Here is a 17,023-nt window from a genome sequence, read left to right on the forward strand (position 1 = left end):
AGCTAATCATCGCAGGATTTGAATTTCAAAAAAAAAAAAATGGAAATGGAAGGTTTTTATTGAAAGCCCTTAGATCTTTTGCTTCCTTTCCAAGACTTACAAGAACATTTTTTTTTTTTTTTCATTCTCAGGGCAGAATGAAATCATTATTCAGTCTTGTCCTAAAGGAGTAAGACTTTAGCTAATACCCATTTAAAAATATTTCCTTTTCTTAGCATGTATAGTCCTCAATGGATTTAGCGAGGACTACTGAGCTCTTGTTTTTATTTTTGTTTTTTATTTTTCCGTTTGTAAAATAGGTCAGGCTCCTTAGAGGCAAGTAATTCAATAAAATAGTTGTCTAACGTGTGAAGTTTAAAAGACATCTGTTTAAGAGGACTAGACAAGGGGAAAAGGGAGGAACTGACCTATATATATATCAAGGCTTCTGCATACAAATATGCCCACTCATTTTGTGGATGGAGACTTACTGGCAAATCCATTAGAGCTGCAGGGGCAGCCAAGGCTGTGAGCCAGGTTGCCTGGATTCAAGTCCTGATTCTTGCCCTTATTAGCTGAGCAATCTTGGCCAAGTTACATATTAAATAATTTCTGTGTATTTCCATTTCCCCAGTAGTAGGTGGGGGTAGTAAAATCACCTCTTTCACAGATTTGATATGAGGATAATTCAAGTTAATATTTATAAAGCACTTAGAATAAATCTTTGTGCACAAAACGTACTGTATAAGTGTCATATAAAATATGCATTTTAAAATATATTTACTGAGAAATATAACCATTTGTTGACCCAAGAATCACCCCATATTTGGAACTGTCATTTATGCAAATGTTATGAAAGTCGAGCTCTAGTAAGAAATTTAATTCAAATATCTGTAAAAGTATTTACATAGAAAAGACTATTGTTTCCTACATATAGGAGCTTATAACAAAACGTTTTTAAACTCAAAGTGTATTGAGGGCTCTCCAAGTATTAAGCACCATGCAAGGTACTAAGAATTTAAAGATGAATAAGGCCCAACCTTCATTTAAAGAACACTGCAGTTAAGCAGACAAATAATTGGATCACTTAAAAATAATATACAGGTGCAGTACCAACAATGTTTCCAAAGAGTACCAGGTAAAAGCACCTAATTGCAGGAGTATGGGGGCGGGGAGATTGGGGAAATAGGCCAAAGAAAGCTAACTGGAGTCGTTGAGTGTAAATCAGGCCATGAGGCAGGAAAGGGTATTCCTGGCAGAGGGAGAGAATCGTCATTGTGATCCAAAGAACAAAGTCAGTCATATGTTCAGCATTGCTGGAGCTCCCGATGGGTCACTAGGTTTTGGGACTAGACTCAAGCTCTGAACTTTAAGATACAATTTTATTATTTCTCCCACATGTGAGCTCAGTCTTGGTGTTGAACCATAATAACTAGAGTCATAAGAAGCTGATTTTCAGCCATATATCACATTATGACTACACACGGAATTCGAAATCTTGTACAATAGCCAACTAACCATATGTTCACAGAGCCTCCAATTTCTAGCCTGTTTGTTGAACTCATTTAGGAAATCAAATTAGAGATCAGAATGTTGATCACTCAGCATCAAAATGGAACAAAGGTCATAGACATTCTTGGGACACATTTCCAAAAAGCCAGGTTAGTGGATGCTCTTCACTTTTTCAATTTGCAAATATCTCAACCTCGATGACACCTATTGCTCCTTGAGGGTTAGAAGAAGCATCCTCTTCTGGACATAACGGAATAAAATCTGATAACTTACTGCTTTATGACTCTCTAGTTTTAGAATTTGTGCAGGATTATGGATTTAAGATACCATATTTCAGGCTATTATATTACAGTATGATTGACTTGGCAACAGCTTTCTCTAACACCAAATCAATAATTATGTATGTTGTTTTAAAGAAATGCTATGTATTCTTGATTGGATATGGTGGGTTCTTTTCTAGCCCCCCCCCCAAAAAAAATACAAAATCTTTCCCATTGTAATTTAATTCTGCCATGTTGATATTCATCAACTGTTGATTTTTGTTAGATTTCAAGATTCAGAAAATTTTTCTTTATCTTATCTCTCAATTCAGAGGCTTTTTAAAATTTTAATTTACTTTTGTAGCTGACTGCTTACTGACTAATGCATTTTTACTTCTAGGGCCAGGCAATGAAAGAACTGCTTAAATACGCATCTCTGATATGCAGAGAGTATTAGAATTAAAGATGAGAAATGAAAACCAAAACACTGTGAGAGAGAAAGTTATTATACCTCATTTTCAAACTTCAGACATAGAAGAGAAACCCCAAATGTACTATATTTTCATTTCTTGCATCTTTCTTCTTTGTTTGTCACCCAGGCCAAATTCATACCTTGCCCTCTTTGACACATTTAAGTCCATTTCTTATCATATAAACTCATTAAAAATTGTTCACGTTTTTTGAAATTTTGTCTTGCATTTAATAAATCGATAAATAATGATTTCCTGAGTTGAACATTGCAATATCTACCAAAGGGGAAGAAATCATCTGTGAAAAACATAGTCATAGTTCTTTGTCATTATGGATCTCAGATTATTATTGGGGAGACAAAATACATACATGAAAATATATCAAATATGTTTTTTATTAAAAATCAGTATGTAAAAATTGCTTTACTAGAGAATATAGTCACTTGCGTTTCAAAAAAACCAGAGTTATAACAGGGGTTTAGAGTAGTTCGAAAGCTTTAATGATTCAGGAGGGACTTGTGGTGATTCTTAAAGCATGGATAGATTAACCAAGAAGTGGCACAGATTTTAGAAAAAGACGAGCATGAGAACAAGCAGAGATAGGAATGAGTGTGTGTTTGTGTGTGTGTGTGTGTGTGTGTGTCTGTGTTGACGAGCAGGCTGTAATAAATGTCCCTATTGGGAGAAAGAATGTTCCTGTTCTGAAAGACAGGTAAATATATTTGAATATGTAAAAATAGCTATCATTTATAAAATGCTGACAATGCTAAGTGTCCTACGTACATTCTCTCTCTTCTTCCTTAACCAAAAATCTGTGAAGTAGATAGCACCATTTTCATCTCCATTTTACTGATGAAGAAGCTGGGGCTTCGTACCTAAGGTCACACAGCCAAAGAATAGTGAAGCCAAGATCGGCACTTAGAAAGCTTGACTGCTGAGTCTAAGACACTTTTAAAGGAGAATCAGGCCACATATTTAATGACCTTAATTACAAGAAACATGAATTCCGACATGATATTTTAAGGTAACAGAAGACCATTACAGTTCTGAGTGACACAATGAAACTGACATCTAAAGACAAGTTACCTATCAGAGGTCCATACAGTGATTTGGGATGAGCTCATGAAATCAATAGGGAGAGAGGAGTAAGAGTGAGGACAAGTCAATGATAAAAATTATCACCACTTTCTTATGTCTCTGCATTGTTTGACTGTCCTACTGACAGACGTTGGGGTATAAAAAGTTGTAGTAGTAAAAAGTCGGGCAGCATAGGCTGCACCTCTCCCAGCACTACTCATTCCCCCATTGAGCTCTTTCTGAGGTAGCTGAAGGAGCTAGACTGGGCCCCATGTGGGAGGTACTTTAAGGTTTGAGTCATTTGGCCAGCTGTGGGGAGATTATTTTGTGAGCCAGGAAATAAAATGAATAATACTCTAGATACCTGGAGTGGGTGTAATTCATTGCTTAAGCATGCATGATACTCGCCTCAAGGCTCATTAGACCTGGCTGTAATTCAGGATATGCCATCATTTTTATTGACAGACACCATGGCCATGAATGTGTTTCCGGTCTGCTAAGCATGGCAGTATGATATGATTTCTGACTTTCTCTTTTCTTCTTCTACTTACTCCTTGGCTTTTAAGTAAATTCTACTATACAATAGTCATTTTGACTGATTCATGCTTTTAATGTTTTCAAAAATTCCAATGTGCTTTGACACTGGTAGCTCTGTAAAACAATGATATAAGTAGATAATTGAGTCCAAGCAGCAACAAATTTTTTCTTTTGAATTCAGCAGACAGAAATATTTTAACTTCCTAGCCTATGCAATACAGAACAATGTTCTTGTTAAAAAAAGGAAAAAAATAACTGAAGTATATAGGCACTATAATCCCTGAAATTTTCTGTAACAAAAACAGCAAAATAAGAATGCCTTCATATTGTAGATAGCCATATTTTAAAACTCAATGAGCAGTATTATTGCCAAGAGTAATTAAGTTATTCAGATTTTGACCATATGGCATATAGCTACAATAACTGTTTTAATGTCCTTTTTTACTAATTCTATCACCTATGCTGTGTTGTACTTTGGAGGCTGTTTCTATTGATTATTTTTTCCTTCTTTATGGGTTGTATTTCCCCACTTCTTTGTATATCTGTAATTTTTGACTGGATGACAGATGTGAATTTCATGTTGTTCAGTGCTGATATTTTTGTTTTCTTTTAAATATTCTTAAACATTCTTCTGGGTTGCAGTTAAGTCACTTGGAAACAGTTTGATCTCTAAATTTGCTCCTTTTAAGCTTTGTTAGTTGAGACCAGAGTATTCAATTTAGGACAAAATATTCCTCACTACTGGGGCAATACTCTTCCAAATACTCTACCGAATGCCTATTTTATTATGATTTTTCTCCATATTTTGGCTCATGGGGATATGAACTACTTCCCACCTTGTGTGAGCTCTGGAGGTTCTCCTCCTTGCTCCTTGCTACTAGTTCTCTCCCTGCTCAGGCAGCTTCCTCACACACAGGTGCTCATCAGTACCCAGCTGAAGCCCTCTACCAAATCTCTGGATCTCTCTTTCTCTTTCTCTCTCGCCCTCTCTGTGCAACTCTCTTGGTCATTTTCCTCTCTCTGTGCAACTCTTTCCTATCCAGTATTTTGCTCTGCAAATTCCATCCACCTTTGCCTCTGAATTCTCAACTCCGTCTCCTCAGCACAGGAAGACCTTCAGACTCCCAGCACGGTGGCCAGGAAACACTCTGCAAGCAGTAAGTGGGGACATCCTGGGGCTCACTTAGTTTGTTTCCCATTTCTCAGAGATCTTTCTCACACTCTCTGTTTTTTGATGTCTAAAATATATTTAGACTCGTTTCTTAGTTGTCTAATGATAGTGAGTATATCTGGTCCTGGTTACCTGTCTTGATTGGAAGTGAAAGTACAGTTATTCAAATTTTTAAATATGTCAAAAAATAAAGTAAAAATTTGAAAACTTTTGGTGCTTACAGTAAATTGTGAGACTTGTGCTCAGAATTGAATCTGGACTCAGAATATGTCCTTCAAGCCCTGTGAGCGGAGGATCTCTTCCAGATTCTCGTTATGTCTCTTCGCAGCGAAAATTGATGTTAAAATTATATTGTCCTACATATCAAATTTTTATGAGCAGAAATGAGCCAAAAAAAAAAAAAAAAAGAATTTCCAGAACAGCAATTGTGGAAGTCTGTTAACCACATTTGGGATAGAAACAGTGGTGATATGTATATTTATATATATATGAAAACCTACATACTTTGTTTGGAGTGGTGTTATAACTGATTGCTGACAATAAAATGTTTGAGTGCAATGGTTGTTATGATTAATTGGTTAAATTAGTATTAGTTTGATACCTCTTGTTTTATTCCTTGCATTGAAAATCTTTCTAATATTGATTAATTTATATTCCTGGTAACTAGAGAAAATTTGATGTAATTAAGTTTTTGTGAACTTAATTAAGTTTATACTTTTCATATATCTATGATTCAAGTAGTGTATCTAGGTCAAAGTGTTAAACATAAGTAATCACTTTGTAGCACTGTAGATGTGGCTAATGTGGTTTCACTGGGGCTCAATTGTCAGTATATTAATCAGATAAAAGACATTCAGCATCTAGAAAACTAGACACAGATATATTCCCACATCAGGGCTGGCATATAGTCCAGAGGAGGTTCCAGGAAAGCAAGCAGGAAAGGTCTCGGCTAGTGGGGAGGTGACAACTAAGAATCTAGCAGGAGGTAATAGAAGGCTTACAGGTGGGAAGGAAGGTCTGACAGTAAATAGAACACTCCAGATCCAGGAAGACTGTAACTTTTTTGAGACCTGGATGTGGGTAACCTGGGAAAACACATGGAAATTAGAATGTTAGTACCTGAAGAAGATGGAGTAGGGAGGGACAGGAAAGGCACTATTCTCCAAGGAACTGGGAGAATGAGAAGAGGTGACCTAGATAAACACAAGAGTAGAAGTACCCAGTGGTATATAAAGCGACTTGATTAAAGTCGTATTTGCTACAGGGATGAGGATGTGGTTTTCCCGCCACCTTGCCTGTGGCTATGGATCTGATCTGTTAAAGTGGGGTCACACTTAAACATGTAAATGACTGTAGACACCCATGTGAGAGACTTTAAAAAGAATGAGCCAGCCAGTTTGTTATAATGATGGAGAATGTGCTGTATGTACCATTCCTAACCCTTTAAATCAACTCCATATAACTCCACAAACATGTGCTGAGAGGGTGTTAAAAGCGGTCGGGGCTTATCACAGGGGGAATCAATCCACACCTCCTCTCTTTCACCTGCTTGCAATATTCCCTCATAGCAGCTCTCTTTGTGTTTCAGGACTTCAAATCCTCCAACTATACACTCTCAATTTTTCTTTTGACACTTGGCGCCTTGCCCTTAAGATTTTTGTTTGGACTGGTATTTCTGAGCATGTTGGGCCTCCCTCCAGGACATTGCTTTGGAAATTCACTCTCTGATCCTTCGCATGCTGTAGACCTTGTACGCCATCAAAGACCCTGTGGCACTGATTGGTGTGTGTCCTTTAACCCCTTGATCAATGGACAGTTTCGACCCTGAGTTATATCCTAGAAATGACTTATTTGAATAAATACCTGAGGTAAGTTTGTTCTCTTTGGTTTGGTTCAACACCCTTATATTAAACATCTATTGTGAGTCAGGGCAGTTACCTAGTCCTGGAACTGCAAAGATCAGCCTCCACAGCTGAGGAGGTTGCAGTTTAGGGTGAAAACCACACAGGTAGCAGATAGTTACATTAGAGTGTGATGAGTGCTTTGAAGAAATCCACAGATGCATTTGTTAAGAAGAGGGGGCCATTTAACCACAGGAGAGAGACATTTAACCCAGTATGGAGATGAAGGGAAGGTTAGAAAATAGGAATGGTTTTCCCATTTGCCTCTTTTTGTTAACAAAAAGAGCATGGGAAAATTCTAATCAAATAGTTTTACCAGATGATCATAAGAAGTCTAATAATGGATTCAAAATATAGAACCATCTACAAAATACTTTGAGTGGAGAGTTTTCATCATAGTGCTCTGGGAGTGTGGTTAGAGCCTAGTTTTAGGAATTACCAATCCTTTGGGGTGCTGAACATAATTTCCAGCTCTATCATTCCCGGCTGCATTCGTGTCTCCAAGCCTTGGTGTGTCCTGTGCAAGTATAGATAACAGTTACTTTGCAAGTGTGTCAGTTGTTAATTTATTGCCTCTCATTTCCACATGCACTCTTCAGTGTATGTTCTGTGATAACAGGGGTTTGTTTTAAAGCATTTTGAGCACAATGCTAGGTTTTCTTAATAGAGGATGCTGGAAGGACAATGGGAAGGAAGAGGTTTCCTGCAATTTCTGGTGTGGGCTGGGGAGATGAGCAGTGTGGGTGTGAGGGCATCTGGGAGAGACTGTCCCAGCCACAGGCTCAGGATGCAGTTTCTCTGTGATCTTGCAGCCTTGGCCTGACAATGCCCATTCTGCAGCTCACTTTACATGGAACCTGGAGCTCTGTGCAGCTTGTATGCAGCTGCGAGGGCCCAGAGAATCACAAAACAGGTCGTCATTCCTTCTGCATTCTCTGCCACATTCCCTGCGTTCTGAAGGCCTAGCTGGTGCCCAGATTCCCACTGCACATTCATGCCACCAGTGCCTGCTCACCTGCTCACTACTTACACTCTGGAAGGTGGCCTGTCATTTGCCCAGCAACTCTAGACCAATTCTAGCCTGGCCAGATTATCAAACGTCTCCACTCTCTAGTGGTTGAACCACCCCTTCTCCAACAAATCTTACCCTCTTCCAAATTTCCTTTATTGGTTACTGTCAGTCCTGGAGTACTATATACAATTTCTTCTTATCCGCGGTGACTCACGCCTGTAATCCCAGCACTTTGGGAGGCCAAGGCGGGTGGATCATGAGGTCAGGAGATCGAGACCACGGTGAAACCCCATCTCTACTAAAAATACAAAAAATTAGCCAGGCGTGGGGGTGGGCGCCTGTAGTCCCAGCTACTCGGGAGGCTGAGGCAGGAGAATGGCATGAACCTGGGATGCAGAGCTTGCAGTGAACCGAGATTGCGCCACTGCACTCCAGCCTGGGTGACAGAGCCAGACTCTGTCTCAAAAAAAAAAAAAAAAAAAAAAAAAAAAATTTTCTTATCTTATAGTTTCTACTTTATTAGAGTTTAATTATTCTTTATATTCAACTTTCCCTGTTTAACCATTATATAGTTTCCATCTCCTGACTGGACCTGGACTGCAGCAGGATTTATCATGAGGAGTACATGATTCCTTATGATCATGATAACAATTATAGCTAATCTTGTTATGTCTTCCTTCTCTCCAACAAAATCCTAAAATTTGCTTGTAAAAATATATGTGTGTGTTTAAGGACTTGTGTGTGGGTGTGACTAAGTTCATTCAATGCTAGTTGTGCTTCTCCTTCAGTGTGCCACACTGTCACTTACCAGAAATGCAGATTTTAGGGCTGGAAGGAAGCTTTCAGATCATCTAGTTCAACTCCACAGAAAGAAATTGATTAATAGGAAAGCTAAGATTCTTGCTCAACGTCACAGTGAATTCTGGGTGTACCTGTAAAAGAAGCCATCTATCTTGACAACCAGTCCAGGGTTTTCTCTATAGCTAGAATTTATTCTCTATATGAGTTTTAAAGACAGAATAATCTCGATGGTTGTATTAGTTTCCTAGGGCTGCCATAACAAATCACCACAAACTGGGTGGTTTAAAAAAATGGAAATTTATTATCTCACAGTTTTGGAGGCCAGAAGTTCAACACCTGGCAGGGCTGTACTCCCTCGGGGGCTCTTTGCCTCTCCCAGCTTCTGGTGGCTGCCCCTATTCCTGGGCTTATGGCTGTGTCTCTGCCTCCATCTTCACATTACCTTCTCCTTTATATACCTGTCTTCTCTGCTTTGTATCATTTATAAGGATGCTTGTCATTGGATTCACGTTTCATCTGAATAACCCAAAGTGATCTCCTTATCTCAGGTTCCTTAACTTAATTACATCTGCAAAGACCCTTTTTCCAAATAAGGCAGCATGCACAAGTTCTGCGGACTAAGATGCACATATACCTTTATTGGGGCCACCATTCAGCCCTGTATAATGTTTTGTGTGTTTTTTTATTTTTTCTTTCTTTTTATCTCTCTTTTTTTTTTTTTTTTTGAGATGGAGTCTCACTCTGTCGCCCAAGCTGAAGTACTGTGGTGTGATCTCAGTTCACTGCAACTTCTGCCTCCTGGGTTCAAGGGATTCTCCTGCCTCAGCCTCCTGAGTAGCTGGGATTACAGGTGCGTGCCACCACGCCTGGCTAATTTTTTTTTGTATTTTTAGTAGAGACGGGGTTTCACCATGTTGGTCAGGCTGGTCTTGAACTCCTGACCTCATGATCCACCCGCCTCGGCCTCCCAAAGTGCTGGGATTACAGGTGTGAGCCACCGCACCCAGCCTGTTTTGTGTTTTTAAAATAGATTTAGATCCCTAAGGTTCACGATAAAGTGCTCCATTAACTCAGTTAATAAAATACAGAAATGTTTTTCCAATAGTTATTTATTCCACGGGCATATTATTTACCAAAGTGATTTGCTTAGGTTTTGTAATAGTAGTCATGCTATGTGAACTTAGTGTGGGAAACACTTCGTCATTTTACTATTATGTATCATAAGTAGGTGTTTCACATAGCTGACAGGCTGATCCTAATGCAAACTTACGTATGACACACCCTTGTGTAATATTTTCCCCACACCATCAGGCAGGGGCTTTTACTAATATCCGAGGTTAAGCTTTAGAGAACATATCTAAATCTCTAGGAACTTGCATAAAGCATTAGAAAATCCAAGGAGAATTTTGGGCCAGTGATCACATGGACCAGTCTGTTGGCTACATTTTATAGAGGTTTAACTGCAAAAGTTTCCTTCAGGGGTTCAGATATAACCCATTATTTCTCGCTGTGTTAAGCCGACATGCTGTAGAAGAGTTCCTCTTACAGCCTATAACTTTGCCCCTTTTTCTTTCTCTTATATGACTTTATGTTTAATCCCATTTAGGTGGAAGTGGGTTTTTTTTAATATTCATTAAATTAAATGAGGTTAATCTTGAGCATAATAATAGACTCTGCTTGAGCAGAAGGAATAGGTGCTGTGGTTGTGGAAGAGGGAAGAAGACATGTTCTTACATGGGAATATGTAAAAATATGTATTAGATTCAGGATAATTGCTAGTAATTAATTCTAGAATGTAGACAGCTGGGGATGCAGGCTCACTCACCCTCCTATTACCCAACTGGATAAGTCTTCATAAAATTATGCTTTGTGATAGATCATTTAGTTCCATTTCTTACTGGTACTGGTGGTAAAAAAAAAAAAAAAAAAAAAAAAAAAAGAGAGATATGATTTCTAAAAAATGTATTGGTGACTATCTTTTCTCCCACATATGTTTGTCTTTATTATTTTGGGATATGCTAGAAGTGATGACTTTTTCTAAACCAAGTTTAGGATCTTAAGATACAAATTAAGTTGGATTGGCTGAAAGCTAAATTCAGATGATTATATTTGCTAAACTTAATGTCAAAACACAAGTTGTGTCTTCTTTTCTTGAAGCAGCTAAAAACAAAAATAAAAGCCAAACTCTGCCTTCTAAAAAATGGAATTCCCTACAGAGAAGATTCCCTACATTTTTTCTTTCTGATGTTTAGATGACATTGAGTATCACTGATTCTTCTTACACATGTTTTCTATCAAGAAAAACTCAGAATTTCCTTTGTAAAGGACAAAGCCATGAGTATTCTTGACACACAAATGCTTTAGAATCTGCTTACTTTCTCTTTAAAGTGCTCTCTATTTCAAAGTTCTTACAGTTCTTATGACTTCAGGTGGGAAATCTCAGTCAGGATGTTCTCTCTAACATCTGCAAATATTCTTTTCTGCGGGAAGACAATAGCAGTGGCATGGTCAGAGATTAGGGGTGAACCGCGCAGCATATGGGAGAGTAGCCACTTGTGTTTGAGAACCTGGAAAGCTTTGTCCCGTCACTTTTCACAGTGAAACTGATGAATGGATTAGTGGAATGATAAATTGATGAAATGATAATGGAAGAAAAGAAAGAAATGGGTTTGAAAATAGAGATTCTCTGGTTTGACTGAAAAATACTGTTTATGCTTTCTAATACTCTACTGTCTGCTCTTTGCCTTCTCCTTTCCCTTGGCCACTCTCCTTCTCCTCTTCCATCCTGGTCACAGTCTTTCACAGCTCCTCTTCCACTGCATGCTGGGAAAGTCTAGACATTTGTTCAGTCAGCAAATATTTGTTGGGTTTAATCATGTGTTCTGCACTATGTTAGATGGTGGCTATAGAGTAATAAACAAGATGCTGGCTCACATGGAGCTTTTAGTCTAGCAGGGAAGTTAGATCCTGAACTAGCAGTTCTGTGTGGCACAAAGTGGAAGAGTTCTTCACCAGAGTTCCAGAGAGCTGTTCCCTGTAAGGGAAGAGCTTCAGCAAGGTAGACCAGATTCTATACACAGGGCTAAGAATAGGATGGAGGTTCCCAAGCCCGGTGGCCAAGTGGAGGGCAGACTGGAAGATGGGCAATAAAGGCTCTGGAAGAAAGTGAAGAGACTTTTTGTAGCCACCTAGACTGAGAAGGTTTAAGAAGACAGAGAAATATCTAAACTGTTTTTTTGGAAAGCTCTCTGCATGAAGCACTATGTAAAAACCCTGGGCTTTTAAGGTAATACAAATAAAGATTAAAAATATATATATTCTGGCTGGGCGTGGTGGCTCATGCCTATAATCCCAGCACTTTGGGAAGCAGAGGTGGGCGAATCACAAGGTCAGGAATCCGAGACCAGCCTGGCCAATTTGGTGAAATCCCGTCTCTACTAAAAATACAAAAATTAGCTGGGCATGGTGGCGCACGCCTATAACTCCCATCCTCGGGAGGCTGAGGGAGGAGAATTGTTTGAACCCAGGAGGCAGAGGTTATAGAGAGCCAAGAGTGTGCCACTGCACTCCAGCCTGGGTGACAGAGCGAGACTCCATCTGAAAAAAAAAAAAAAAAAAAAAAAATCATTTTATATCTGGGTTTCCAGAATGAGATTTGCATTTGTTTGTTTCTAGGTAACAACCAGCACTACTGTGCTGAGAGGAGGAAAGGGGGTCGGGCTGGCCTATAGACTTAGTCATCTCATCAGCATTCTTGATCACTGAGTCTCACTCTGGCTCTCTCTCTCCCTCTCCCTCTCCCTCTCCCTCTCCTTCTCCCTCTCCCTCTTCCCTCTCCTTCTCTCACTCTTCTTCTCTTTCTCCTTCCCCTACCTAGTGTTCTTAGCTGGTGTTTATTTAATTGTCAGCTGAGTTTCATCCTAAAGAAAGAAACCTCTTTTCCAATAATTCCTGCAAAAGTTCTACTAAAACTTTCGATTAACCCAGCTGTACCACATGTCCATCCCAGAAACGATCACACAGGCAGGGTGTGTAAAACTTTGAAGGGCCTCCCTAGAGTTAGGAGTTGCAATTTATTGAATTATGAAACATCTAAATAATTACTTACTAAGCATGCACAAAATGTTTGAAAAATATTTAGGAAAGATGAATGTTAACATAAATGATTAACAATATTTATAGCAGTACACACAATTATATAGGCTGTGTGTCATTCCAATCTTCTATTTATAAAAGTCATTGCTACTCAAAACAGTAAAAGAAAAATAAAAGGAAATAAAATCTTAATCTCTAGAGTAGATGAAATTAAGAGTGTTTTCTTTACATTTTGTTAAATTTTTACATATAAAAATGATGCAGATTATTTTAATAACAAGGAAAAAGAAATAATAAATGTTGCAGTGACTGTTCAGATTTATAATAGCAACACTGAGGAAAATCTTATTTTGCCCTAATATTGCATATCCCATGCTAATAAACTACAGGGATTTTTTTTTTTTTTTTTTTTTTTTGCTGTTAATAGCTAATTGTAATTCTTCCATTTTTTTTTTTTAATTTCTTGTAAAACCCTTCTACTATGTATTGATTTAGTGGCCTTGTTCATAGCATTTCTTTGATAAGACATAAAGTATCATTTTTTTCTTCTCTTCTTACCTACATGTCTTGACCTCTGTTGCCTTTACTTTAAGCCTTTCACTTTCAGACCTGTTACTCACTTTAGAACCTGTTTCTTTCTTCTTTTTAATTTTTTTTTTTTCTATTTGGGGAAAAGAAGTCTGCCCTCACATAGTAACTTAGAAATCTAAGAATGCAGAATATAAACCTCAGTTATTTACTGTGTAGCTTTTTATGTTCTCAAGTAATTCCTTTAAGTTTTATGACTGGAAGATCCTCTGGAGAGATCATAGTTCAACCCATTTATTCTTTCTTTGTATCTTGCATTCAAAAGTGAATAAACTAAGGTTTAGAGGGTTTAAGCAATGGTTGAAAGTCAGAGAGTTATTTAACTGCTGAGCTGTCTAGGACTCCAGACAGCTAACCCAGTATTCTTTCTTTATATGCTGCTCCTGACTTCTTTCCTCTGCAGTTTCCTAACCCATAAAATGGCATTAAGTTTTGGCTCCCTAATAGAAAGCAGGTTATTGTGCCATGGACGTCTCTCTGCAGATAAGAGTGTTGTCATTCAATATTGTCATTCAATGTACATACAAAAGGCAAAATCTGAAGAGACATATGTAATATCATAACCAAATACTAGAATATAGGTTATATTTAATGCTGTCAACAAATTTATTACTTCAAATTATTTTAATGCCAAGTACATTGTGTAAGTGTTCCTACTCTGATTGTTTAAGTTTGAATATGACAGAAACGGAACTCATGAGCTTCCTCTACAGTCCCCAAAGCTGTACCATCTCGCCTGTTGAATGAGATGAAACCCAGGTGATTTTACTTTCTCCTCCTTCTCTCTGATGCTTTTTATTCAATCCACTATATGGATCTATATTAGTTTTAACTTCAAAGTGTCTCTTGCAACCATTCACTTTGTTGCCTCCATCATCCCTGCCATTTTCTCACCCATCCCAGACCTGTCATCTCTTGTAGAGGCTCCTGCAGAACCCCCTGATGTCCACCTTTCACTCATGGTGGTCTTTGAGAAATGCAAATCTGCTCACTAGATTCTCCTGCTGACAAGTTCAATGTCTTTCTTTTCTCTAATGATAAAGAGAAATCGTCAGCATGACCCTCAAGCCTGCTCTGTTGTCTTTAGAATCTAACTCTGCTTTTCCTCTTGCTGGCTTTCAGCCCCTGGTACTTACTGTGCTCTCCCTTCCTTCCCACCCCAAGGTTTGTGCATATGTTGTTTTCTCTACCCCGGCTACAATTCTTTCACTCTTTTCCTCTAAAGAACTCCTACTCAGTCTTCAGATATTTGCTCAATCTCTTCTTCCTCCCTCCAGGAAGACTTCTTAGTCCATCCTGCAATGGGGAAAAAAATCACTGTTAGATGTCGTTATGGCTCCTTCGTCTTTTCCTTTCCTTTTCTTTTCCACTACTGTGATTTTCCATTTATTTGTGAGCTAATTTGATTAGTGTCTTGTTTCCATTAGACCACAGTTTCTAGTTTTTGCTCATAGCATTTAGAGAACACTCAATAACCAGTGATTGAATCAGCGAATGTGTATTTAATATTCTGCAAGTGTTACATTTATATCAGAGAGCCAGCCTATACATTCTCCTGCTGCATCTTGTTTAGGAAGGGCACTGGCTTCCATAAAAATAGGAATTTATCTTTTAGCTTTCAAGGAAATGCTGGAGAAAATCATGCAACTATTTTGGCTGTTGACCCCCAAGATATGTACTGTCCAAGCTTAACGTGGATGCTCCATGACACTTAGCAATCCTTGGCACATACTTGTTCAGCACACTCTTCCATTCATTCCAACTGTTCTTCCAAATCCAAGCTGTTCTCTTTAAGTTGCCTACTCTGCCTCCACAGTCTTCATCATTCTTAACTGGAAAGATCTCACCTGAGACTAGGGAATCTATCAAGACTGAAATCCCTTCCTATATACACATCTGCAACTGTGCCTGTCTTTATTCCCTTCCCTCCCATCCAAGACAAATCCATGCTTGCATGTTCTAAATCCCACATTTTCTTATTCCCTTTAGGAACTCACTAGACCAATTCACCAGTCTTTCTTGTGTATTTCCAACTTTCTTTCGACTGGGTCTAACCCTCCAACATTTGTACTTATAATAAAAAATGTTACCAACAAAACATAATCTATAAATATATCATAAATAAAACCAGAAACCTCTCTTTGTAAAATGTAAGAAAACTAGATGCACCTTATCCTAAAAAACTGAATGTTTGAATTTGACTAACAGTATCTATACCAGTGATGAATAATACCTTCTCTTTCATTCATTTCTGGTGACACTGTCATCTTTGCTATTCCTTGGACACCAGAGTACACTCTCAGTAGAGGACCATTCTCCCTTTCCCTGTAACACCTTCCTCCAGATAACTCTGTGGCCTCTACCTTTATTCTGGTGTCTTTTCCAATGTCACTTCATCAGTGAGGCTTTCTGTGGCCAACGTATATAAACCAGCTCCTCCCCAAACCCCATCCTGCATTTCTGCTCCAGGTTCCTGAGCTTCCTCATAATGCTTTATTTTTTGGCCACAATATAGTATGTGTCCTAAGCTCTTCTCCTCTAAGAAGACTTTCCTAAAAAAAAAAAAAAAAACAGATTCACCTCTATATGTTAATTGATTAATATCTTCTTATCCTTTAAAACTAGTTTATGTCAATCCTAGAATTTGGAAACACCCCTTTCTGCCCACACTCCGCCATCTGTCGACTAAACATTGTTTTTAGTAGCTGCTTGTGATGGTGCCTCCTATGCCCACGCTGCACCTTCCCTCCTGACTGGACATAGGAGCTTGGCTGGCTTCCTTATTTAACACTGCTCTTACATGCGCCCCATCCACTCCTTTGGTTTCCACAGCTCCATGCTGGTACACGTTGCTGTAGAAAGGCCCAGGAACTGTGTCTGCTAGTTTTTCCACCGCACATCAGTGCTTACCCTAAGGTGGGTGTAAGATGCTGCTCAGTGCTAGTTGATTCATCTCCCTAGGTTACTTTTCTTGCAGTGGCCCTCCCAACTTTTGCAATCCCCTTGAAGATTTACTTCCCCTCTGTCTCTGAAATGGCCAATTTTACTTTTACCTTGCCACTGGATAAAGACTACCAGTTCCCTGATTTATACCTTCTACACAAAAGATAATATGCACATGCACACAAATTAAAAACAAAAAAATCCTCTGTGTTTGTTCTGCTCTTTATTGACTCTTACCTTGGTGGAAGTAGTTTCCTGCCTTGTGATTTGATACAATATCCTTTGATCATCTCCTGTTTGTTTTATTCCATTCTCACTCACTCTCTTATTACAGTGATTCTCTTTTGCAACCTCTGAAAGGGCATTGTAAAAAATAAATAACCCCCAAACCCTACACCAAAAACAGAACTAAATTCCAATAATTATCTCCATTATGGACAGGGGGATTTTTCCATACACAATCTGACCATGTGTCTACCTCCTTTCCTGCCCCTCGCCTCAGCATATTTTAAGGTTTAGGATACATTTAAAATTCCCTCACATAATCTGTATAGTTACTCTCCCCTCAACTGTTTTAGGCTGTTCACACATTGCTATAACTAAATACCTGAGACTGGGTAATTTATAAAGAAAAGAGGTTTAATTGGATCACAGTTCTGCAAGCTCTACAGGAAGCA

General features: G+C 38.6%; 1 long non-coding RNA gene across 1 annotated transcript in view; it reads left to right on the plus strand.

Annotated features, from left to right (window-relative positions):
* The first annotated feature begins 4,737 nt into the window (after positions 1-4,737).
* The window catches only part of LOC140708952 (uncharacterized), a 149,614-nt gene continuing 137,328 nt past the window's right edge, over positions 4,738-17,023 (plus strand). Inside the window, exon 1 of the long non-coding RNA XR_012089264.1 lies at positions 4,738-4,992. This is a non-coding gene — a long non-coding RNA (uncharacterized lncRNA). The remainder of the gene's footprint in view (positions 4,993-17,023) is intronic.

The sequence above is a fragment of the Chlorocebus sabaeus genome, chromosome 17, assembly GCF_047675955.1.
Source record: "Chlorocebus sabaeus isolate Y175 chromosome 17, mChlSab1.0.hap1, whole genome shotgun sequence".
NCBI lineage: Eukaryota > Metazoa > Chordata > Mammalia > Primates > Cercopithecidae > Chlorocebus > Chlorocebus sabaeus.